Source organism: Juglans microcarpa x Juglans regia, chromosome 1S (genome assembly GCF_004785595.1).
Source record: "Juglans microcarpa x Juglans regia isolate MS1-56 chromosome 1S, Jm3101_v1.0, whole genome shotgun sequence".
Lineage (NCBI taxonomy): Eukaryota > Viridiplantae > Streptophyta > Magnoliopsida > Fagales > Juglandaceae > Juglans > Juglans microcarpa x Juglans regia.
Window position 1 is genome coordinate 2,787,314 of NC_054595.1, and position 27,897 is coordinate 2,815,210.

General features: G+C 37.4%; 1 pseudogene; it reads right to left on the reverse strand.

Annotated features, from left to right (window-relative positions):
- Positions 1-8,628: 8,628 nt before the first annotated feature.
- LOC121246531 lies at positions 8,629-25,292 on the reverse strand (annotated as a pseudogene).
- Positions 25,293-27,897: the final 2,605 nt, after the last annotated feature.

Consider the following 27,897-nt stretch of genomic DNA (forward strand, 5'->3'; position numbering starts at 1 on the left):
TCTCAGTCTCGCTGGCCTCTTCTCTTTTCCAAAACCAGCTAGCTCAACTGCTCACTGGGGAAAATAAATTAGGGTTAAGAAAAAGAAAAAATAGTACCGCTTTTGTTGTTGATGATGAACATGAAGATCAGTTTATGCTCCTGATGTTTATAGATTTTGATCACTGTGAAGTTCCAGATCATTGTTTCTTTCAATTGCATTTCCTTTTTGAAACCTTGATCACTTATGAAAGCTAATTTGCTTCCATGAAACCCTACGATACTGTTATCTTTTCATTTTTCTCGGGAATCAAACATTACTGAAGGGGTACTGATGATCTCGATCGTGATATTTGGCCAATATATGGCCAGTACTGATAAATATAAAAATTAAACAGACAAATTCCAGGAGTCTTCTCCTTCAGTACCTTTGTGTTGAGATGATGATCATCAACATGATCAATGTCCAACATGACCTTGTGGCCTGGTTAAGGTTCAGTGTCAACAGTAAAAGATAAAGTTTTTTTGTCAAGGTCGCTGTTGTTGCACGTGGAGACAGAAATAGGATCATCACCTATGGTTATGATCTATCTCTGCGGCCAATTATCAGAGAGGGTTCATACGTACGGCCATCAGTTTTTGTTGACCGAGCTGGCCACATGACCGGAGAATTAAGACATTGGAGTACTACTGATCAATACATGAGAAGAATTTTGCTGGAAGACTTGATTCCAAAAAAATGGGCTTTAAGTTACCTGTACTATATATTATATATATATATATATATAGCTAGATTGGGGATACAAATTCCTGCCTTAGAGTAATTAAAGTCGAACCTAGTTTTTTCACATGAATTTGACAAGCCTTTTCAAAAAAAAAACAAAACATCATGTTCATCATATATATATACAAATATTGCATGCTTTCCAACCATTATCATGAATATATATACCAGCTGCATTGATATATGTATATATATGTTAGTTAAAAGTTATAAGATATGATGTAAATAATCTATTTTATCAAACTTAAGCAACTGACCTGAACACGTTTGAACTCCTTTCAAAAAATAAATTAATGAGGTGTTTCTGAAAATAAAATGTAACTTATATATAGTACTGATAAACTCCACAACTTGACTCAATTAAATTTAAACGATCGAGCAAAGCTTATTAATCACACTGCTCATTTGAACTCTGACTTATTTACATCCTATATACTGGCATGCATACACATAATTAATGGTACTACAGATCAATTGGAAAGGGTACTCCAAACTCGTGTCTTTGGTATGAAAACACTTGAACCAATGAAGGGGGATGATTTATTAGAGAAAATCATAAATTTAAGACCACATGGTAGTTGCGTGGATGTTATGATTGTAAGGGTTAAATATTTAACCAAATTAATAATATCTAACAATTTTAGATATCAATGGTTATATTTTTAACAATTGGTATCAAGTTAGGGACTGGGTCATAAATTTGAGTCATAAAAGAAGTAGACTGACTTATGACCTGGATTAAAATGTCTTGACACTATGTATGTATATAGTGTCAAACCATTAAAAGTTTTCACTACATACTAACATACCACTGAGTACCCCAATGGGGTTGATACTAACAAGCTATTACCCAACATTTCAGCTTCTATGGTACAAAACATAGCATAATCAGTTGGAATGAAAGAATGAGAAGTCCCAGAGTCAAGTAAAATTGTAGCTTCTTGAAGAATAGAGGAAGGGTATTTGTGATAACATCGTTGTTGTCCACAACCGCTTCCGTTGTCAGTGCATAAACTTGAGTTGGTATTATATTATGCGGATTGTTGGTCCGTGTTGTCAAATTAGACCCTTGAGGTGGGTTGGTCATGTTACGGGGCGGGGAAGCCACCTTCCTGCCCCCTCACCCCTGCATGGGCAGGGGGTGAGATTTTTCTCCCAAGCACCCACCCCCACACACAAGGTGCAGGGGCAGACACCCCATCTGTCCGCCCCTACCCAAATGGGCCCTCAACCCATTGTGCCCAAAATGGCCTAGAAACATTTGTAACGAGCCAAAATTGGCTCAGAACCTGTTTTTAGGCCATTTTGGACCCAGAAATTAACTAAACTAAAACTGCTTGGAGTAAAAAATATGAATAAAGAATAATAGTTTACAACTAAATACTACTAAGTTGTAAGGGTGATACCCGCATGGTGCAGGATGGGGGTACCCTTCTTGCACCCCGCCCTGCACCATGCGAGGGGTTGGGGTTTTTCCCCCGCCCAGGTGCCGGGGGGCTGGGGAAAGAACCCCATCCGCCCAGCCCCCCGCTTAGGCCAACACACTGTGTTTAAAAAAAAAAATTTGGTCTAAAAATATTTTTTTATACCAAAATTATAATATAATTAAAATAATAAATTAAAATTTATAAATATAAAAAGAAATTAAACTCATTATAGTTAGATTTTGGATTGCCACATTGCTTAAGGATGATTATTGTATTGCCTTAACCTCCTATATAAAGGTTGGCCTAGGAGGCCAAGACAATCCAATGACTTGAATACAATTTTAAGTCTTTAATAAATTGTATATATCTATATACAATATATTTATTTATATATATATAAATAAAAAAATTATATATGTGGAGCGGGGGCGGAGGGTGAGGCAGAGCCCCGCTAGGGTCATCCTGCCCCCCGCCCCCCCTCGCTAGGCCCTCTCCATGAGGGGCGGGAGACCTCCCTGCATGGGCGGAACGGGGTAGCCTGCCTGCCTATGTGGGTGCAGAGCGGAAGTAGGGGCGGGGCCCCGCTGCTCACCCATACTAAGTTGCAACTAATAATCATAATTAAGCTATTACAAAAATACAAATTAAGCTAAAATTGTTACAAAATTACAAATTCATTTAAAAAATATTATAAGTTTTCATATAATTTAAATAAATAATGATAACACAATTAATTATTAAGGAACAAATTGTAACAAGATTACAATTAACGCAAGAATATCATTTAATTTTCTAATTGACTTTGACATTGGAATTTGGGGTATTGGTCATGGTGGTGGAAAAGTCAATGAGCTATGCTGTGAGAGTGTGAGATCATAAAATCAGAAACATTAACAGGAAAACAAATTATAATTACAAAGAAGAAACAAAAGTAAAACATACAAACATATATTAGAAACATAAAATTACAAATATTAAAAGTACTAACCAATATGAGATTGGAATGAAGATGACAATGAGATCATTGGGTCCTTGGGATTAGGATTGGGCATATGACAGTGAGACTAGCTAATAAAATACAAGAAAAACAATTAGAATTACCAAAACTTATATAAATACAAAAAATAATTAAGGGACAAATTGTACAAACCAATGATAAATGGCAATGGTGGGTCCAATAGACACAAAGTCATATTGCAGTGGAGGAAGATGTCTCATGTATCGCTACAATAATTAAATTTGAAATCAATACCAGTTAAATGTATATAAATAAATTAAAATAACAAAATGAAATCCACGATTACTAGATCCAACCTGATCACATGCCTCCTCCTCGTCGGCCTCCTCAAAGTCAAGAATATCCAGAACATGAAGAAAGGTCTCGTTGATCTAATTCTGTTTGCAAATCAATGCTTCTATAGTGGTAATAGACAATGAACTCCAAAATGGATCCAATATGCGTCATCTGGTGCTAAAAGCCAACTCTGAGGCTACGATGCTAATAGGGATGGCCAAAATACTGCGAGCTATCTCTCCAAGGACAGGATACTTCACGGCATTTGGTTTTCCACCAAGATAATATATCAAAGCCTCGTGTAAATGGGTGAAGATCCGCTGCCAAGTATCTATCTACCTCCGATTGAGCCTCTGCAGAATGACGAACTAGGGGGTTCTACTCCAACCTACACTTTTTCCTAACCCCGACTTCTAGAAGAGGCAGCCAGGGGGGGGGGGATTGGTATAGGTATAAGAATATTACCACCCCTGGACATTGTAAACTCATCAAACAATCTAGTAAGGGTTTTCCTAACCCTTGGTGCAATATGCTTTGCTCATGCGTTCCCGTGCGCCAATCCCAAGCCATATCCATGCCATCAATTTTGTACTGTTATCCAATTCTTCTTTCACCTTACATATTTGCTAACAAAAATCATTAGATGCAAGGTACAAAGAACCAGATAGCCTCAATGTGACATCGTAGAAAAACCTAAGAAAGTCTACAAAAGTAGCAACAACCTCCCAATCATCATCAGTAGGCTAGCCTAATCTCCCGTGGTCATCAAAATATTTGACATATTGAATGTCTTCGTCACCCAGTAATTCAAAGCCCGACTTATATTCTTGGGTCATCTCCAACATCAAGAAGGTTGAGTTCCATCTTGTAGGAACATCTTGACAAATGCTATTCTTGAATGTTATATACACATCCTTCACAACAACCTTGAATTTCTCCAATCTCGCTGGTGAAGATCTCACAGCAGTTTTAACTCGTACAAATTTCACAATTAAATTTTGAATATGTGCAACATATCTTACATGCAAAGACTCACCACTCAAGTTTGTTTTATTTGCCTCTTTAAGATAGGTCTTAAGATGCCCTAATGCGACATCATTAGACGAGACAATGTTAACTGTAACTGTCACAACCCATGCCACCCCCCCCCCCCCCACTTTTTCATTGTGGTCTTCAAGGCCTTCCCAACTATCTCACCCTTATGATCGAAAATTTGACAAAATGTTAAAATTTTCTTATTTAATTTCCAATCACACAATCAATAAAATGCACAATCAAAAACATATAATTATAATTTTGGACGTATGTCCACATATCGGTGATGAGACAAACTTTTTGACCCACCAACTGGCCCCTCGACAAATCTTTTTCTGTTTTATAATTTTTTTTTTATATATCCTTTGCCACCATATGGCGATAAGAAAGGTTAAACCTAGGTTTCAAGTACTTAGAATATACTTGGAACTATTTCCCCTTCACAAACAGAAACAGAACAGTAGCTCACCCATAATAACCATACGAGCTAGGTGTCTCCTATACTCATCCGAATCATACTTAGTATACTCCTTTAATGTTGCACCCCCACTACTCCCATCCATCATTTTTTTAAGTCCAATTTCTAATCTAGATTGACTCTTCCATTGTAAAGATTTTAATATTGGACTCTTTTTGCATTGTTCTTCTAAGTGGACGTTTAATTGAATGTACCATCTCTCCTATAGTAACATCCATACAATTTACCATAATAGTTACACTTAGATTGTGGGTTATCGGGGTTAGTCACCACCCTCTAGTTTGTGAAGTGAGACCAAACTATTAAACTGATTTCTTGCTTTGTGGGGCCAAGGGGCAGTAGTAGGGTCCATAGGGTTAGTTATAGGTGTAGGGGTAGGGTCTGTAGGGTTAATGGTAGGTGTAGGGGTAGGGTCCGTAGGGTTAGTGGTAGGTGTATGGGTGGGGTTAGGTGTTGGGATAGAGGTAGGAGAGCTAACACTAAAATAACAAAAACCTGACAGAATATCTATTCCTAAAACTCACAAAAATCTGAAATGAAGCAAATATGACATAAACAATTAAAACCATGCACAAATCACCCAAAACAAAACAGGGTTTCGATATCGAAACTCCAAAACTGAATGGGGTTTCACATTAAAACTCCAAAACAGAACATGGTTTCAGATTAAAACACTATATTAATTTAAAATTTTCAATCCGAAACTCTAAAGCCTCGTTTGTTTTCACAACTCCTTTCAACTTATGTCATCTCGTCTCATCTAATCTAATTATTACAACTTTTCTAAATTTTCACATAAAATAAAATAAATATTCAACTTTTTTAAATTTTAAAATAAAAATAATATTAAAAAATATATTATAGCAATATTTTATTCAACTTTTTAACTATAATCTCAACTTATCTCATCTGTAAAAATAAATGAAACAATTAATTTAGGGTATTGAAACCCCTACCATAATTAAGGGTTACAGATTGATACCCTAAACTAATTTAGGATTTTAATTCAAAATCATAAAGTTGCAATTTCACATGCACAATTTTTTTTTTTTTTTTTTTACAAACAACAATCAACACACATGCACAATGTCCATACTTCACAACTCACAATTCACAATCAACAAACATAAATGTAAACAATGGACTTGGCGTGCGACGGAAACATACCTTCGGCTACGGACTAGGCGTGTGACGAAGATGGAGATAGATACCAATGGTGATGGGCCTAAGGCGTACGACAGACGGAGCAAGAGAGAGAGCAGAGAGATGAGAGAGAGATGGACAAGTAAAGACTGAAGAGAACTAAGGGTGGGGGGTCCGGGGGGGGGGGTGTTTGGTTAACATCACTTATCAAAACAAAGTCGTTTTGTGTCTTATATATATGTGTGTGTGTGTGTGTGTGTGTGTGTGATGCAGAGGTGGGCGGGGCTGGGCAGCCCGCCCCGCTGGGGGAGTTACATGCGAGCGGGGCCATCCATCCCCCACATCTGGCGGACCGGGGCAGAGCAGCGGGACCCTACCTAGGTGTTTCTGCTACTATTGAATTGTAATGGGCAATCTCTGATATAGTGACCTGATTTACCAGTCGAGTGTACTTGATTGCATGACTTGTAGAGGTAATTTTGTTGATTGCCCTAGGCTAGCCTCTAGCATGAGTTGTTCTCTTTGTTCCTCTTCTTCCATACTAGTCCTTATTAGAGTGGGACCCCTGCAATGTAGACCTCTTTCTCTGATCCTAGAGTTTTTCACTTCTTCTGAAGCTCTGCTCAAACAAGGTTGACTTTTCAACCAACTCTAAGAAATTATGAGTTTGAAAGTTCACAACTTGCTCATATATCATATGATTCAAGCCCTCCTCAAACTTCTTGGCCTTATTTTCTTAGTTTGGTATCAAATACTTAGCAAAGCTCAACAACTCTACAAACTTGGCAGCATACGGATGCATAGTCATGGTTCCCTAAACCAAGTTGGAAATTTCCTTAACTCTAGCATCTTTAATATATTTTAGGCAGAAGTGTTAAAAAAATGTGCTTAAAGTGCAGCTAGCTAATAAAGACTTCTCCCTCATTAGCTCCCCCGATTTTTCTCTCTACAATCCATCAATGCTTAACTTCACCAATCAGCTAGAAGGTAAAGTACACTATCTTCTATTCATCTGTGCACTTGAAGACTCGAAGTATCTCCTCAATATACTGGATTTAGTCCTCAGACACAGTTGAGTCCCCTCTTCCATCAAACGAGGATGGGTGACATCCAACTGAGCTGCTTGACTGCACAACCCTCCTCATTATTGTTGTGATTGCCACCTAGGGGGTTCTCTGCAATATCTTCATCACTTGTTGAGCCATCGTTGGGGTTACTTTGAAAGCATTAGAATTGGCTTCCCCATCATTATTAGATCCATTTAGTTTAGGAAGGCTACAAACATGGTGATGCGACGACATCTTGAAAACTTAGACTCAATTAAATGTTTCAACAAAATACTTATATAGGAAGCATTGGTGTAAATGTAAGTATGAAACTAACTATAAAAACTTCAACTCCCTATTCTACCCATTCCTACCTATAACCGTACTTTAACCTAAAGTCTGCAAAATCCAAAATCTTAAATATCATTAAAATCATTTCTTTAAGTCTTGCATAATATAAATCTTCCTATTTGATTAACTCCTATATTAAAGTCGCAAAATATAAAACTATAAAACCTATCTCTAATACCATGTGTAATGTCCCAAAAGAGACCCAAGCCACATCTAGGCCTATTCTCCAAAAGGGTTAATCAATGATACAAGTAGAGTCTTATTAGAACAATTATAAAGAACAAAAACTTCTCATTTTCAGTGAATGTAGGATCCAGACACCACCTACCCTAATCACTTAGTATAGGATATCACAATCTATCACCCTTAAATTTTCAATGTCTTTGTCAGGCCCGTCCGTCATAGGTAACATGGCTCAAGTCCCACATTTATAGCTGGAATAACTCTAATACCATTTGTAACACTACAAGGGAGGCTTAAGCCACATACATGCATATAATCCAAAAAAATAATTAGTTAATGATATGATTAGGGCTTCATTAGAACCAATATAAAGAGTAAGAACTTATCATTCTCAAGAAATATCATATCTCATACACTACCTACCCTTATCATTCAAGTATAGGGTGTCGCCCCAATAGTACATACGCATATAGAACTATAGTACTTTACGGGTAGAACATTAAGCCCAACACTTAGGTAGGGCCCAAGGACCAACCAATAGCCTTGTTTTCCTTAAAAGCATAAACAATCCAATTTAAAAGCACATGAAGTAATTTAATTTCAATTAAACCACATGGGCTAATTCAATATTTAACCTAGAAAGAATGTAAACTATCATATGAAAAACATAACAAATTTTTTTCCAAGGTGACTTTCAAAAAATGAAAAATGCTAAACTTACAACTTTTCCTACAATAATATTAGAAACTTCATGTGAATGTAACAAAATTGGTTTGACTTATTTTTTAATTTTAACTTTGGAATGGTGTTTCCTAACTTTTTGAAGTATACTACCTCTAACATTACTCCCGAAAAATATGCCTTGTTTCTCTACTCTACAATTGACGTCTAGAGATGTATGTTCCTGAGCTAAGCTGGAAGACCACCTTCAGCTGCTAGTTTAATTCCCCAGTGATGCTCTACAACCTTGTAATCAACAATGTCCATAAACAGTGGGTTATCCAACATGTAGTCCCAACGCCCATAAACAACTGCTTGGACATTGGCCATTAGTTTTGCTATCTCACGGTTGGAGAACCCTTCTGTTTTCCCAACTGCATCTCTAATCACATCATTTGATACATCTTCTGTGGTTATATTTAGTAAATTTGTCTTGAAAAAAAGACCCCACTTAGATATGCCGTGAACTTCACCACAAAGGTACTTGTACAAGTAGAGCTTCAAAAATTTGAAATGTTCCTCCTCCCCCGAAAGTGGAAACTCTATCACTTCATTAATGCGATCAATAACAACACTATCAAGATTGCCTGGTCTGTTTGTGGCAAGAACAAGCACGATGTCTCTAGACTGATCTTTGGTTAGAAAAAGCAATTGACATAGTGGAAGCAATTAAAAAATCAAAAGATTCCTTCGACTTTCTACGTTTGGATAGTGAGAATACCTGAGAAGTGTTGAGAATATTTATGAATAGTAGTGAAAAAGTAATAATAGAATAATGAATAGTAGGTAAAAAGTAATGAATAGTAAAAAAATAGGTGAAAAGTAATAATAAAGTAAAGAATAGTAGTGAGAGTACTTGAGGTACTCTTGGTACCCAAACGTAGCCAAAGCCACCTCCTTTCTTTCTTTATTATGAATTACGACATATGTCCTTTCCATTATAGTGTTGGTCTTCTTTTTATATATAATGCTGGAGACTTCTAAACTTCTAAGGAAACAACTCCTCAAATGGAAAGTAAATAAAACAAGAAAGAAATTACTGGCAAAGAAAAGTAAGCATATAAATGGGAAAATCTACTGGCTTATTAGTGGTTATTTTGCTACCTTATTAGCTTTATTCAAAAATCTACTTCCTCAAATTCTTCCATAGAAAGGCTTCAATTGGTTGCCATGTTGGCTAGTGTTGTCATCAGTTCTCCCCCACTTAAAGTGGAACGTGTCCTCGAGTTATGATCAACATACAGGGGTTTATCAGGTGGATGGTATTCAAAGAGGTCTGCTATGTTGAAAGTGGAAGAAATGGCCAAGTCTTCTGGCAGGTCGACCACGTTAGTGTTGTCGTTAATCGTTTTCATAATCCAAAAAGGACCATACTTCTTATTCTTCAGCTTACTGTAAGTGTTTGAAGGAAAAAAACTTATACGCAAATGGATCATCACCAACTCTCATTCCTTGAATATTTTAACTCTTCGATGCTTGTCTGCAGCAGCCTTATTTGGTGTTAGTGGTTTCCAAATTTTGACAAACTTAAGAGTGGATTTGTTGGATCCTTTTGACCATGTTCTCAGCTGCTACACTAAGGCCAGGGAGCTTGGGAAGGGGAACTAGTCTAAATTAGCGTGCTTCAGTGGCTTGTTGTAAACGATTTCAATTGGTGTTTTACCTGTGGAATGATTGCACATGCTTTTGAAAGCAAATTCCACTTGTGGAAAGTTGACATCCCATTGCTTTAGCTTATCCCCTGAAATACATTGAATCACATTACCCAATGTGCAGTTGGTCACCTCTGTTTGGCCATTGATCTGGGGATGGCAAGTGTTGTTATACTTAAGGGATGTGTCGAACTTTTTCCATAGTGTTATCCAAAAATGGCTAAAAAACTTGACATCGCAATCGGAGTGATTGTCCTAGGGACCCCATGAAGCCAAACAACCTCTCTAAAAAAATGATGGGCTACGTTTGACACATCTGAAGTCTTTCGACAATGGATAAAGTGCGCCATTTTAGGGAATCGATCAACCACAACAAATACGGAGTCTACACCCCATTGAGCACGAGGTATTCCTATACAAAATTCATGCTAAGTCACCCCAAATATTTCCAGACAATGGCAGTGGAATGTATAGCCTTGTGTTTTGTGCTTGGCCCTTGCTCACTTGGCACATAAGACACATTTGCACAAGTTTTCCCACATCACGCTTCAGCTGGGGCCAATAATAACGTTCGGCTACAAGAGATATAGTCTTATCTCGCCCCACACGGCCACTAAGTCCCCCACCGTATACGTCTCGCAAAATTTGCTCACAAAGGGAGGTTTGAGGGACGCAAAGTTGGTTACCATGGAAGAGATAACCCTCTTGAATAAGGAAATTTGACGTCTGTTGCTTGGCAAGGCACCTATTCCACACCTCGAAAAAACCTTCATCATCAACATACAGATCCTTAAGTTGTTTAAAACCAACAACTTCAATTTGCAAAGTCAGTGGTAGAGCCACACGATGACTAAGAGCATCTGCCACTCAATTTTGCTAACCTGATTTATACTTGAGCACTAAAGTAAACTTTTGCATGTAGGAGATCCATCATGCATGCATTCGGTTTAGGCGTCCCTGGCTATACCCACTCTGCAAATCAATCTTAGAAAAAATTTTAGATCCTGCAAGCATATCCAACATGTTATTTAATCTTGGAATGGGAAATCTATATTTCACCGTGACCTTGTTGATGGTGTGACTGTCCATGCTCATTCTCCTGCTCCCATCCTTCTTTGGCGTTAGTAAAGCAGGTACCGCTCATGGGCTCATACCTTCCCTAACTAACCCCTTGTGGATGGGTTCCTCGACCTGTCCCTGCAAAATATGATGCTCTTCAGGACTCATGTGATAGTGTGGAAGGTTCAGTAAGCTTGCTTCCAGGACCAAATATATATGGTGTTGGATGTCTCGTATGGGTGGGAGCCCACTGGGTAAGTCTAGTGGGGTGAGGTCCTCATATTCAGTCAGTAATTGTTGCACTTGTTGAGGTATTACGGACAATTCAACAACAACTTCCCCCTTCACAATCAAAGTGAATACCTCACTAGCCTCTCGTGTATCTTTTATGAATTGGTCTTCGGGGACTATAAGAAAAGTCTTGTTCTCCGCAATAGCCATAAGATTTGAGCCTTTGTCTCCTATGGGTAATAACACAATCTTGCGATCATGCCACCAGAATGTATAACCATTCTCGCATTCCTTGTAAGTCGTGTTCACATCATATTTCCAAGGCCTGCCAAGTAATAGGTGACAAGCATCCATCTAAACTGCATCACAAGTCACCTCATCCTTGTAGAATTTTCCAATGGAGAAAGTTATGCAACAAAGGGTAGATACTCTTGTCTCCGCCCCCTTTTTTATCCAATCGATCTTGTATGGGTGTGGGTGTTTTTCTGTCTTTAGGTGCAGGATGGTGACTAAGGCCTTTGATACAACGTTTTTGCAGCTACCATAGTTGATTATTAAGTTGCAAACTTTGTGGTTAATGGTGCAAAATGTTTTGAATATTGCATGTCTCTGTGTGTTATCCTCTTTTTTTGGTGCAAGAAGTAGTCACTAAACCACACAGTTAACAAACTCGCCCTCATCCCTTTCGACTAGTTCTCCTTCTTCCTCAGTCTCACTATCTTCTTCTTAAGGGTTGCTTTCCTCTCCTTCTATAATATTGACGAATCGGTGAGTAGGACACTCGTTTGAGCAATGGCCAGGTTGGTTGCACTAAAACATTTTCCTGTCATGGGTTTGGTGTAGGAGTTATAGCCAGTACTCCCTTTTCCTTGAGCTGAAATGGCCATGGGGTTAATTGATTGGTTATTGGTGATGTTTCTTTGGAAACGGCTGGTAGAGGGTAGTTTCTGATGGTTTTGTTGCGTGGGATGTTTGGTTCTTTTGGTGGAGGGTATGAACACTTGTGGTGGCAGTCGAGTTTGTGGTGGTGGTCGAGCTAACTGCACTTCAATCTTCATGGCTAGACTTACAGCTTCTGAGAGGGCCCAAACGGTGTGGAGCGTGACCTGGTCATGTATGGCAATTTGTAATTTTCCAATGTATCTCGCAACTTGCTGCATTTCCATCTTTGAAAGGTTGTTCCGAGAATTCAAGCGGTAAAATTCTTTCATATATTCGTTGATCGACCTTGTGCCCTGCCAGCAATTCTAATATTGTTGGTATAGAATGTGTTCATAATTTGGTGAAGAAACCTTGCCCTCATCAGTCGCTTTAGTTTGGGCCATGCACGCACCGGTTGTTTTCCACTTTGCCTTGCCTCCTTCGGTTGCTTTGTGTTTGTTCCCACCATGCTGATGCTCCTCCCCTATAGGCCACAAGCTTCATGCTCTGGAATCTGCATGTAGTCGAAAAAGTTTTCTACTTCCAACAACCAATCAAGAAAACTCTAGACATGTAGGTGGCCATTGAAACATGGCAAACCAATTTTGATCCAACAATTGTTGGCGTTATCTGGGCCCCTTCTATTCCCTTGATATCCCCAGAAATATCATCAATTTCTTCATCACTAGACGACTAATCATGTGCTTGATTTCTTAGTCACAGTATGTACCCACGAACAATCTTGTCCACATCTTGATTTCTGTTTCCATCAACATGGATGTTGGTTATAGTTCATTGTATCTCATTAAGCATTCATTCGAGACCTTCAAACCGTTGCTAGTTTAGTTTATTATGTGAGTGTATGGCCGCCCAAAGGGCCTGCACGTTCTATACCATGGGAGTGACTACTCTCTTTCTGGTCATCACGCCAGGTACAACCTGGCTCAGATACCAAAATGACGTAGTGGAAGCAATTAAAAAAGAGTTTTGTTACTCATCATCTTCACACACCACATATTTTTATTTGTTTAAATTTTTTTTTTATTTTATTCTTCTTAAACTCATTGAATTCTTAAATTTACCATCAATATACCACACATTTGATAAGAGAAAAAAAAAATATAGTGTGTGGAGTGTGAAGATAATGAATAGACTTTTTTCATTAAAAAAATAGCAGATTCCTTCAACTTCAAGTTCAACACCACCTCCTTTCTTTCTTTATTATGAATTACGACTATGTCCCTTCCACTATAGTGTTGATCCTTTTTTATAATGCTGGAGACTTCTAGACTTCTAAGGAAACAGCTTCTCATGAAATGGAATTAAATAAAACAAGAAAGAGATTACTTGCAAAGAAAAGTAAGCATATAAATGGGAAAATCGACTGCTTTATTGGTGGTTATTCTGCTGCCTTATTAGCATTTATTCGAAAATCTAATTCCTCAAATTCTTCTAGAAAAAGGCTTCAATTGGTTGCCACGGGTGTTATGTCCTGCATTAGCGCGCAATGCATTTAGAGCATTTCGTTGAACTAATTCACTCATATGCGCACTACTGCGCCTGCAATGGATCAAAAAGCATAACTACGTACTAAACTAGCAGCCAGAAGAAAATCATAACCCCAATCCACCAAAGTAGAAGAATGACTAGCGGTGTTTATCCATGAGCTTGTAAATTTGGATCCAGACTAAAGCACATCACTTATTCCCAATAAATATTAACACAAACAAAGGCAGTGGCATTTTTGGTTTCAGACTTTCAGTAGTACAATGTGGATGGCCGAATGGGCATATATAGAGTTTAAACAACAAACCATTTATACTATTCTTACAGGAGACTCGAATCATTATTTAAGACAAATATCATGAAAATAGAAGCCAATAAAAGATATTTCTTGGATAACATAACTAGGATAAACTTCAACTTTTAATTAATATACTTAAGTTTTAATGGATTCTACATAAGAGAAATAATAATAATAGGAAAATACTTTAGCCACAAAGTGATTATACAAAAATAAACCTACAAACTAATGTGTTTTGATGTGGTACATCAAATTGTAAAGTTACTTTTATTATAAAGTAGATCTAATGGATTCCACGAAACCACATCAATTTGTGAGTTTATTTTATGTAATCTCTTTGTGTATGTAGCAATTCTCATAATAATAATAATAATAATAATAATAATAATAATAATAAAAGAAACGAAAAACTTACTCGCATAAGAATGCACCAGCCTCGTCAATAAAAAGTAGTAAACCTTTATTTGCTTTCTTAGCCTAATCATATATCTGATGAATTTTGGCAACAGCCATTGAATCTAGTGGCTCAACATCTCCTCCTGTCATCATGGCATTGGCATGATCCAAACCCTGTAAGAAAAGACTCAAGGGTTAATGGAAGCGCCAAGAAAACAAATATCCAACAAGCTATAGGCACATAAGTCACGCAGAGGTAATAAAATAGAAGTGAAATAGAGTCAAGTTTGAGAGCATACTGATTTCTGAGCTGTCTGCCTTGCAACCAAAGTTTACCAGTGCCTGCAGGAGGCCCATAAAACAGCATATTTCGAAAAGATGCCTGAGGAGTTAGTCTGTTTGTTGTAGCTCGAGCAAGTTGCTGGATTCTCCATTCCATTGAAGGATGGAGAACAATATTTCCAATACCATTTTTACTTCCTGCAGGCCCTGCTACCCCAGCTAATTTACTATATTTCAAAACTTTATTTTTTGCTTTAGATCAAATCAATTCTGACCCTGGAAACCTTGCAATGGATGATTCTCGAATAAGCAATGGTTGCCCCAAAATCCGATTAACATATCCCCATAAGACTCTTGGCTCCTTCTCTGTAGACACATGCATTGAAAATCATCGAAGAGATTCAGATGGCTCATCTAACTAAACGAGTAACCATCATGACTCATGGATTTAAAACATCATTAATTGAGTTGTCTCATGAATAAGAATTCTCTGCCGGTAGAAGTCTAACAAGGCCTTCATTGAAGGTTTATCATATATGACATCAAATGGGTGGCAAGACATGACTTTACGAGCCCCATGAAGGAATGCTAGCGGTACAAAAAATGTCATGGAAGGTTGCACTGAAGTGGTAGTTTAGTGTTTTAAGAAGAATCCTTTGGGCTTGTCCAAAGAACACTCTTGATCTTCAAAGTACCGCCCGTTTTTCTCCATCCAAAGACACCACATGGATAAAGAGGGATCCTAGTTGTATCCGCATCCAACATCTTCAGGTAAAATTATGCCACTTGGCCATACACATCCAACACATGTTGATAACCACAACACTTATTTTCTAACCAGAGTGTCTTCTTATCATGGATGGACGACAACAGCCACATGGGACATATAATCCCTTTCTTCTATCCTTCTTAAGTTACTTGCCAAGAAGACTTACCGTCTGCATACAGCATACAAACCTAGTTCATGTATGTAGCTAATGCAGTGGCTCCCCTAACTGTCATAAGCAACTTATTCCTATCAGTCAATAGGACGACCTGAAAACCCCCTGCAGATAAGAGTTGAGATATCCTCTCGTATTCCACCTAAATGGAAATTTAAAATCGAAAACATTTGAAGAGTCCAATCATTAATTAGATACACCAGAGATGCGAAAGAGTATAATGAAGCTAAGACCAATAATATTTTATGACAAGGAATAGTAGATGCCAAGGTTACCAATTCATGTATGTATGTACTTCATTTATAAAAAAAAATGTATGTATGTACCATAATGTAAGTATAATCTTTTTCTTTCTTTATCATGTACTTTATTGCATCTGTCATTTCAAGAAATAAAGAATGTGACAGAAAAAAGATATCGAGAAGAGCGGTGCTACTCTGCAGCACCGCTCAGTCTTACCACTAGTTGCAAAAGCAACTTTTTTTTTTCATTTTTCTATTCACATTTTTTAAATGTATTTAAATATTTTTAAAAAATAAAAAAAAATACATCAGTACACTTAAAATCACTTCTATCATCATTCGATATAAAAAAAAAAAAAATTCATCGAGCGGTCAAACAGAACGGTACATTTGGGGCGGCATAGTAGCGTTTTTCTATCGAGAAACTCTACAGAACCCATAACTAAAAGAAAAACGCTACTATGCTGCCCCAAATGTACTACTCTGTCTGACAACTCGGTGAATTTTTTTTTTTTTTTTTTACCAAATGATGATAGAAATGATTTTAAGTGTATTGATGTATTTTTTTTTAAAAAAATATTTAAATACATTTAAAAAATGTGAATAGAAAAAAAAAAGTTGATTTTGCAACTAGCGGTAAGACCAAACAATGCTACTCAGGCGGCAGAGTAGCACCGCTCTAACTAAAATACCCTTACAAAAGTATAGGGCTCTATGGAGTAAAAACATGTTTCTTTGTTCACAAGGTGGAAAATAAAATCTACTTGCTCCACATGATATTTATGAATAGGTAATCTTTGATAATAACGTAGGCACACCATCTTTCTACAAAAACATGGGGGATTAAATTCAAAATTGATTAGACACTGTCTATGAATGTCAATTACATATTCTGAGTAAAATTGTTCCCAATTGCGCAATCATTTGATAACCAAAGACATTCCTTGATAGAAAAGGAAGATCACCGTGAGTTACTCAATAGAATCAATCAATGTTTTTTTCTATCATTAAGGTCGCTATAGACTCGAAAAATAAGAAAAGATGAGTGAGAGATACAACAATGAGGGTGAAAAGGATTAAATATAGGATATTCTAACCCCTAAGAGTTGGCTCAAGTGGTAAAGGCCTTGGGTTTGGAGGTATGCACTCCAGGTCTAAGTCTTGAATCCCACTAGATGCAAAGAGCCATCAGACTAAAGGATTTTTCTCTTGAATTATCCAAGGTACACTTACGAAAAACTCCTTGTTAAGGGCATGTGCATTTCCGAAATTAGTCGGGATGTTGTTCTAGGACATATATATATATATATATATATATATATATATGAGATCTTGAATAATTGACAATCTCATATGCATGACCTCAATGGCGACTACTTAAAAAATGTAAATACTCACTAAACAACTTCTCAGTATTAGACAATTTGAGGAGGTTTGAGATCATCACTTTTATCATGCATTAAGGTCTGCAAATCTTCTTTTTACTTGAAAAGGGTTAGGAGAAACAAAGCTCGTTGAGGGTAGTGTTCTTGGTATGGACAACTGCATTGGAGAGGATTCTTACCATGAAGAATTTGAGGATAATATCAATAATGGATTGATGTTGCATGTTCATCAAGAAGAGAAGGGATATAGTCGATCACTTACTGTTAGGGGGTGGAAGTCGGAGGACCTTTCCTTCATGTATGATGTGGTGGTTATGAGTGGAAAGAAATGCGTGAAATTTTGAAGATTATGAAAAGATAGTAATTCCTTAGTTCTAAAAATACATTGCATATGGATGACTAGATGTTGGCTTAGTTGCTCTAGGCTTCTAGCCCTCCTAGTTATTGTTTTTATCCTTCCTAATCAGTTGCTTTCTATCATATACACCTTGTGTATTTGAGTTGTGCCCCTTTATGCTTTTAATGAAATTTGAACTACCCATAGAAAAATAGTTGTGGAACTCTCATTGTATTGAGAGGAAAAAATTGTAGTTGTACAAGTTTTAATATATACTTGTACTGAATAAACCACACTAATACATGTTCCAACTCTAACATTGCACATTCCAAGTTAATGAAACTAATCCTTGCACAGAAAATATCCAAGAGTATAAAACTTGATAATCTTGAACATTGTGGGATGCCGTAGAATGTGCCAGCGACTTCAGTGTAGACGACCGAGCTCTGTGTCGTGCAAGTCATCATGTACCAACACTGGAAAACATCACAGTAGCTGAAAAAAGTTGTCTAACGAATCTGGGAGGGCAGATTTAGTGGGAGAGGATGAAACAGATGGAACTCTGATTTTATTTGAGCCTAGTAAGGGAAGGGAGAACACAAGGAGGGGCATAACTTCTATTGAGGGGAAAGAACCTATTCCTTTAAACTCGTTTCACCCTAGTGTATCGGATTGGGTCTTTAAGAAAGCTATGGAGATTAAGCATTATGTAGAGATTACATGTAAGGATTTTGAAGATGAATTTATGGCATAACGCACAGCTATTAAGGTTGGATATGCACAATCTAAATTCGATCCATCCCTCAACTCTACTAAAAAAAGAGAAAGAGAACTCAAGCAACTTACCCTAGCCATGAAAGATGAAGGTGGGGAGAATAGCTCAAACCAGGAGTGTCTCAAGGGGAAGGGTAAGATGGTTGCATTATGAAGCCAAAAATAATATCATAGAATATAAAAGGGTTGAATGAGAATAATATACGACTCCAAGTTAGAAAATTACTTCATCAATGGAATGGTGATATTATTTGCTTACAGGAGAACAAATTGGAATTCATCACAAGGGAATTAGTTTGGAGTTTATGGAGAGGTCAACATGTAGGGTGGTCGTACTTGCCATCAAAAGGCACATCTAATGGTGTCATAATTATGTTTGATAAAGGGTTGGTGGAAAGGGTGGAGGAATGGGTGGGTGAGTTCACTGTGGCTTGCTTTTTTATGAATGTAGAAGACGGTTTCCAATGGACATTTGCTGGAATTAATGGCCCTAATGTTGACTCAAAGAGAAGGTCATTGTGGAAAGAATTGGCGGGACTTGTTAGCTAGTGGGAGTTACTATGCTACATAGGGGTGACTTCAATGTAACTCATTTCCCAAGTGAAAGATCGGGTGTGTCCCACATCACTCCCGCCATGAGGGAGGTTTCTGATTTCATTTCGGAACATGAGCTTATGGATATTCCATTAAATTGAAGTACATTTAATTGGTCCTACAACTAAGAATTCCCTTCTTGGTTAAGGATTCATAAGTTTTTTGTTAACTCCTAAATGGGAGTTACTGTAACACCCCGTATTTTAGTGTATTTTTACTGAAGGATTATTTTTTATTGTTCAAAAATTTATCCTCTTATTTTAAAATTGGTTGGATTTTTAGTAAGTTTATTTCTATGATTTTTATTTGGTGAAAATTATTTTTATGTGCTTTCTTAATATTTATTTATTGTTATGCATTTAAATTGCTTTTAATATTTAAATTAATTACCGTGGGATTTAATTATTTCAATTTGACTTTACCATTACGTTTAAATTATTTTATTTAACTTGTGGTTTTAAAATCGTTTCCGTTGGATCATTTTTGTGACCCAAGTTATGAGGATTGGACCTCATTTCTTTTCCCCTCTTTTTCTTTCCTCTCCTTTTCTTTTCCTCCCTTTTTTCTTTTTCTCCTTATTTTTCCTTCGGTTTCTTCTCTCCCGCGCGATCTCTCTCTCTCCTCTCCTCCGCCCGTTTCTAACGTCCCCTCACAACGCCGCTGTCCGTCGGCGGTGGTCGACACCGCCCGGTCCCTTGCATTCCCCTGCCGCCGGCCGTCCTACCCCACCAATATCACCTCCGTTCGTGCCACCGTTAGCCCCCACGAAGCCGCGGCACTCTTTCCGCCATTGCGCCGCCGTCACACCGTCATTGGCCACCATCTTCCTACCACTTAATCCTCGACCTCTTGGCAACCCATTGGACCTAACCCCAGCTCCGATCCGCCACCGGTGAATCTCCACCATCTACATTTTCGATTTGGGCATTTTGGTCTTCTACCGCCCATTCCGCCGCCACCCACGGCAAACCACCACCACCATTGGCTTCACCGACCTCCCTAGGCCCTACCCTATCAATCTTGGGTCTTCGTTTGCCTCCGTTTGAAAGTTGGTATTTGTGACCCACGGCCACAGTGTATTTTACACTGTGGTGTTGCTCAAACGTCGTCTTTTTCAACTTCGTGATCCTTCAGAAATTGTTATATTGCACTGTAAGTATTTTCCTTAAAGAACTTTCATGATTTAAATATATTTTTGCACTAACACGTATTATCTGTGAATTGGTTTGTTTTGCCGGACTGAGTCCGAGGAGTTTCGAGGGTCGGATGGATTGTGGACGGAGTTGTGTGTTTGTTTGCATTGTGAATTGTGGTTGTTGGTTGTTGGTTATGGCTTGTTCATGTACATCGCATATTGCATGCATGATCATGTTTGTAAAGAAAACTGGATTTTCGCATGATTACATACATGTTCATGTGTTTATTGGAATTGGATTCTCATGCGAGTAAAAGGAAAAGGAACTGTAGGGATGGTGGTAAGCAGGGATGGTGGTTGTGTCCCGCCTGTGATTCCCGCCTACGGTGCACGCGGTAGGGATGGTGGTAAGCAGGGACGGTGGTAGAGTCCCGCCTGCGATTCCCGCCTACAGTATCCGATAAATGGGTTGTTTGTGTGAACCATTTTCTGGGAAAATGTTTTACGGATATTTTGGGCCAAAATGGAATTTTTGGCGTGTGTTGGAAATAATCATTTTTCTGGGAAAAATGGTATTTTATGGCTAAATGTATTTTGTTATATTGTTGGTTGCATTAATGTATTTTTATCCCGAGAGTTGTTTGGTTTATACTTACCTGTGGTACCATTTTATGGTATCGCAGATTTTGATGCAGATGATGATGACGAGCCTTAGCTTGGCTCCGTTGGAGGAGTGATCTGGGATTGCTCCTGTTTAGTGAGTTATGTTTTTATCAATTACTGTATTTACCTTTTGTATTATATTTGGAATGACTGTATAATTTTTAAAGATAAATTGTGTTGAATATTTGTATTTAAATTTCTGGTACTTAGTTGACTTATTTATATTATCCACTGCGACTTTTATTGTGCACCTTTGCATGTTGCACACACTTGAGCACATTTCGTTGGGATGCGTGACCGTGTTGTCACCATCCTGACGTCACAATTCCCTTGTTTTTGTACGTGGGAGTCGGGACGTCACAGTTACATTATTCGGACGTAACACAAGGGAGATTACCCAGGCTATGTTATGATCACTTCTTCATTGTCGTAGACTATGAAGGCATCCAAGGGGATAGAATGTATTTTAAATTTGAGAATATGTGGCTTAAATCTGGTGGTTTTGTAGACAGGGTTAGACAATGGTGGTCTTCCTACAATTTTCAAGGCTCTCCAAGCTTCATAATGGCAAGAAAGTTAAAAGCGTTGAAACAAGATCTGAAGCAATGGAATGAACAAGTTTTTGGCAATGTTATGCAATAGAGGCGCTTTCTTTTAAAGAAGCTACAAAGTCTGGAGGGCGAGGAGGAGGCAAAAACTCTCTGAATCTGAGAGAACTCGCAAAAGCCAAGTAGTCACAGAACTTGAAAGAGTAACATTATTGGAGAAGATCTCTTGGCGACAAATCAAGGGTGCTATGGCTCAAGGAGGGATATAAGTGCACGAAATTCTTCCATCGGGTGGCTTATTCTCATAAGACGAATAACACCATTTATATGTTGATGGTAGATGGTGCAGTGTTCTCAGATCAATTAGTCATCAAGAATCACATCACACAGTATTACCAATACTTCCTATCTAAACAACACACTTGGCCACTGAAAGTGAATGGTTTGACCTTTTCAGCATTAGATCAATAATGTGCAGAGTGGCTAGAGAGGCCTTTTGAGGAGGATGAAGTGGGTAAAGTAATCCTTGGCATGGCTAGTGACAAGGCTCCAAGCCTTGACGGTTTTAACATAGGTTTCTTCTAAACTTGTTGGGAAGTGATCAAAGGCGACCTTATGCAGGTCTTTCAAGATTTTCTTACTAATGCCAGTTTTGAAAAAAGCCTTAATGCTACTTTCCTAACACTCATTCACAAAAAGATGGAGTTATGGATGTTAGAGACTATTGCCCCTTAGCCTTGTGAATGGGGTTTACAAGATCCAAGTGTTAGCAAATCGATTGAGTAAAGTGAGGAAAAGGTAATTTTGAAGCCACAAAACGCCTTTATCGAAGATAGACAAATCCTAGATTTGGTCTTAATTGCACATGAAGCTTTGGATAGACGATTCAAATCTAGAGAACCCAGGTTACTTTGCAAATTAGACATGGAGAAAACCTATGATCACATCAACTGGAAGTTCGTACTTTATTTTCTTGCAAGATGTGGCTTTGGGGAGAACTAGCAAAAATGGGTAGAGTTTTGCATCAATTTGATCATCTATCTTGATGAATGGCTCTCTAGTGGGTTTCTTTGACTCCTCATGTGATTTGAGACAAGGAGACCACTCTCTCCTATACTTTTTTTTATTCATCATCAAAGCTCTTAGTAAGATAATTTACGAGTCTTACGGAAGGCGGCTTTCTCTATGGTTTTTCGATAGGGAATGGTGATTATGGTTCCATGGATATTTCTCACCTACTTTTTGCTAATGATACTCTTATCTTCTATGGAGCAAATTTCGGGCATATCCAATCTTTGAGGACTCTACTTCCTAGTTTTGAAGTTGCCTGGGACTTGAGAGTTAATCTTTCAAAGTCTGAACTGGTGTCGATGGGGGCAATCCCTGACACAGAGAATTTAGCCTCTATTGGGATGTAAGTATCATATTTACCCTTAAAGTATCTTAGCTTACCATTGGGTGTTTCCTTTAAATCAGAAAGGATTTGGAATGGCATGGTTGAAAGGTAGAGCACAGATTGGCTTCTTGAAAGAGGTTGTATTTCTCTAAAGGTGGTAGGTTCATTTTGATTAAAAGCATTCTTTCTAACTTACCCACCTATTTTTTTCCTTACTCTCCCTCCCCACAAAGGTTGGCAACCGTATAAAGAAGCTGCAACGGGACTTCTTATGGAGTGGATTGGGGGAAAAGTTCAAATTTCACTTAGTTAATTAGGCACTTGTATGTACCCCAATTTCTAGGGGTGGTCTAGGGATTTGCAACTTGATGAAATTCAACCAAGCCATGTTGGATAAATGGTTGTGGAGATACCAAAATGAAAGGGAGGCCTATGGAAATTCCTTATAGATTCACAGTTTGGGGAGGCTTGGGGAAGATGGTGCTCGAATGAGGTATGTGGCACATATGGGGTGGTTTTGTGGAAATACATTAGGAGACATTGGGAGATCTTCCGAAGACATGAACATAATGTCGTGGGTGACAGCTCTCGTGTCAAATTTTGGTATGACAAATGATGGGGTGAACCTAGCCTCAAGACACCTTCCTCGCCATTTTTTAGTTCACAAGAGAAATTGATGCAGCGATAGCCAATCTTTTGGTCTTTTCTAGTGGCTTCCCTCAATGGAATGTAGAATTCATTAGGGTAGCCCAAGACTGTCAGATGGAGACAATCACAAAGTTTTATGAGACATTGTATTTCGTAAGCTTAATAAAGGGTAGCATAGATAAGATGAGCTGGAGCCCCTCTAAGAAAGGTAAATTTACGGTTAGATTGTTTTACCAAGTTCTAACTAGCCCTGAAATGACCATGTTCCCATGGAAGAATATATGGTAGACAAAAGCTCCTTCAAAAATAGCTTTTTTCTTATTGACAACATCTCTGGACAAGATCCTCAACATAAATAATTTAAGGCAACTTCAAGTAATGGTGTCGGATTGTGTTGTATGTGTAAAAGAATGGTAAATTAGCAGATCATTTATTTTTACACTGTAAGGTGGCTAGGACCATGGGGGATGATTTTTTTCGCTAGAATTGGATTGTTATGGGTCATGCCTCTTAGACTGGTGGATTTCTTTGCAAGCTGGAGAGGCCACTGAGGCAACTCACTAGTGGCAACGATCTGGAGAATAGTTCATATATGTATGTGTTGGTGTATTTGGTAAGAAAGAAATGATAGAAGTTTCGAAGACCACGAGAGAACAATGGATGAGCTTAAAGATTTCTTTTTTAAATCTTTGTTTTTATGGGTGGGGGGCTATTGTTTGTAATGGACTAATGCCCATAATCTTCTACTTTCGATTGTAAACTCTAATTAGGTTGTTTTCATATATACTCCATGTGTACTTAGGCTTTGCCTACTTCTATGAATAAAACTTCTTGATTACCTATCAAAAAAATATTATTTTCCTCCACATGTACAATATACTTAGAATGGAAGAAAAATGTAACCTGTAATGATACTAACAACCACTCCTATTAGCAAAAGGAGCCACTATCTACTCATACAAACAGAAATGGCAAGGTTAGTTAGAGGAAGCATATATAAACAATGCCATTTGGTCTAATTTAAGCATAAATAAACAATGCCACTTGATCTAATTTATACAACATTGGTCGACAATATAGCGAAACTACATCAATTTTTTAATGATATGCATATTCACTAAAAATTACGGCTTCAACTTGAGTTGCTTCAAAATGAGCTTTCTCAACAGAAAACTTTGAAAGTCGAGAATCCTCTTTTTTCTCATTACTTGAAAAACCTAGCAAAATAGCACCAGCCACCAGGCCATGTAAGAAAACCTCTAGTCCACATTTGGTGTTAAAGTATAAAAATGAGAATTATACAATATTATGTTTTATGCAATATTTGTTTTCGAACTCTAAAATCGCAGTACTATAGAACTGAGCCCGATTTCAAGAATGAAAATTCTCATTGACTATTTCCATTAATTGACTACTAGGTTTTATAAAGCAGCCTCTTTCAACTCGGGTCCCAAATTATGAAAAATCGAGAGAGAGAGAGAGAGAGGAAAGATCAATCTCTCTATGCAACCTTTACAATGCACATACCATGTTCTTAAGACTCAAAATCTGTAATGCTAAAAAATTCATTTTGTTCTCTTTCACCATATTTTCGTAGCAACCAAACAAATCACAAATACAAACCTGTTTAGCATGGAGGGAGCAGTTGATTTCCTGAAGAGCTTTGGCACCTTGTTCCAATGACTCAGGATCGAACTCAAAATCTCTAGATTCTTTAGCCTCGGCCTTCGCATTAGAGGTCTTGTCTTGTTGAGAAGACAAAGAAGAGAAAGGATAAAAATGAAAGTAACCATCAACTTGCACGCGTTCAGAGAGAGTGGACAAGGACGCTATCGCCATGGCCATTGCTACGTAGGAGGATAATCTTTAGGCAGCAGCCATACGTTTGAGAACCTAAGCTCTGATCTGATTTTATTCATCTTGGACTTTCTTTCTTTTTCTTTTTCTTTTTTTTTTTTTTTGGTCAAATTTCTTGGCAATTCTGGAAGGGTTTGTGACTCGAGGTTCAGTATCTAGTGCAAGCCTTACCCTTCGGCCTATGCTAGGGTTTAAAAGGATAAAATCTTTTCTTTATTTTTTTTCTTTTTAAAGATGTTTTTGATAAAGAAATTTGGAGTTAATTAAAAAAGAAAAGTATCATCTGTCTACACAATAAAGTCGTTAATGTTGTAAAATTAAAGAGAAATAACAAAAGAATTGAAATACCACAATATATGAAACTAGTTCTTCAGGAACTCAATATTATTTTTCTCAACTTCTTTATTGTGTGTTAACAAATACTCCTCAAGACTCCCTTTTAGGCATGAAAGGGTACATGATATTAAATAAATATATGAACTTAGGGAATGACAATACATGAATCAATGGGATCATGAACATGGAACATAGGAATACATGAGCGTGTAAGAATTCTAATGGTCATCCATTCAATACATCGAATATATTTTACTACATTCATGTATTTATAACTCCCCCTCGGATGACCATATACAAAGAATGTGCATCGTTAAAACTTTGTCAAAGAAAACCTAATGAGAAAAACTTGTGACGAAGGAAAAAGAGTACAATATTCTAGTCTTTGAATGTCTTACGATTGTCTCATTAAAACCTTGTAAAAGAAAACCCTATGGGAAAAGTCTCAACGAAGGAAAAATAGTACAATACGGATAATAATTGACTCCCCCTCATAAGTACGCAAAACTTCAATTGTTCATGATGAAAGATCTTTGAGCCATCGCATTCCAACATTATGTACCAACTTTTTAAATGTTGCAGTTGTTAAAGTTTTAGTGAATAAGTCTGTCAAATTATTACTCGTCTGTATTTTCTTAACATCAATGTCACCACCCTTTTAAAGCTTGTGTGTATAAAATAACTTTGGTGAAATATGTTTGGTCTTATCACCTTTGATGTAGCCTCCTCTTATTTGTTTAATACATGTCGCATCATTTTCATATAGTATTGTTGGGCTAACTTTGATTGTGGGTAAACCATAATTTTCTTGAATATGTTGAATCACTACTATTAACCAAATGCATTCATGACTTGCTTCATGAATTGCAATAATTTCTGAATGATTAGAAGAAGTAGCAACTATTGTTTGTTTGACAAGCTTTCATGAAATAATTGTACCACCATATGTAAATAGGTATCATATCTAAGAACATCATTTATGAGGATTAGATAGATAACCTATGATGCCCCCAGATTCCGCTTGGGATCGGACGAACATCCGAAGCGTCGAGACATGCAATACAAGGTTACTTGCCCCCGTTTATGATATATAAGATGCAATGTTCTTAACATACATCTAGCATTATGCAATATTCATAACGGATATTTTTTTTTACAATACTATGCACCAAACTTATAATATCTCAAATAGTTGAAACATAAATCATGCATACTTAAAACATCCACGATTACAGCACGGGTCTCAGAAGACTGTAACCTCAAAACAACGGAGATTTGGTTCTATAATTACATTGTCAAAATACACTATTGGGTTTATTGGTTGAGTAACTCATGTAACTCGACTAACGATGCCGGAATACTATCTAAATACCTAACTGTGGACGCTGCAAGCTCCGTGTTGCATCTACGGAGTCTAGTCAACCTTCTCCAGTCTGCTAGTATATGCTCCCTGCTTTGATTTTGACACATCACCTACCATTCGGGAGGAATGGTAGTTGGGACTACCATGACTGAGATTTGATTACAAATCTCAGCAAGTTAAAATGAAATTTCCATACAGGTTAATGATGGATGCATGGTAGTAAAATCATGAATGCATAATTAAAGTTATAAGTAAGTATAGCATAACTTGACATATAGCATGGCATAAATGTCATAACTTGAACTGAAACTAAAACTTAGTCTGACGTGACATGGCATGTAGTGAACTTAAAACATAACATGGACTAGCAACATAACATGAACGTGAACTTGAAACATAACATGGACTTGAAACATAGCATGAGCGTGAACATACATAATTTGAACATGAACTTCAACATAACATGAACCTGAGCACAACATAACATAAACGCGAACTTGATACATAACGTGAACGTAAACATGATATAACATGAACGTGAACTTGAATATAACATGAACATGAACTTGAACATAACATGATATAAAAATGAACTTGAAACATATTCTTGTCTCATGGAATCACCATGATTGAGAAATTTTATCTCATAGGGTTACCATGATTACGTATTCTTATTTCATGGGGTTACCATGATTGACATGAACTTGAAACTTGACATAAACGTAAACTTGAACATAACATAACGTGAGACATGACTTAAAAGTGAAATACATGAACTTGGAATCTTATTCAATAGACTTAAGACCTTGTTTGTTTTCAGGAAACATCTCATCTCATCTCACTTCATCATTACAACTTTTCCAAATCCCCATACAAAATAAAATAAACAATTCA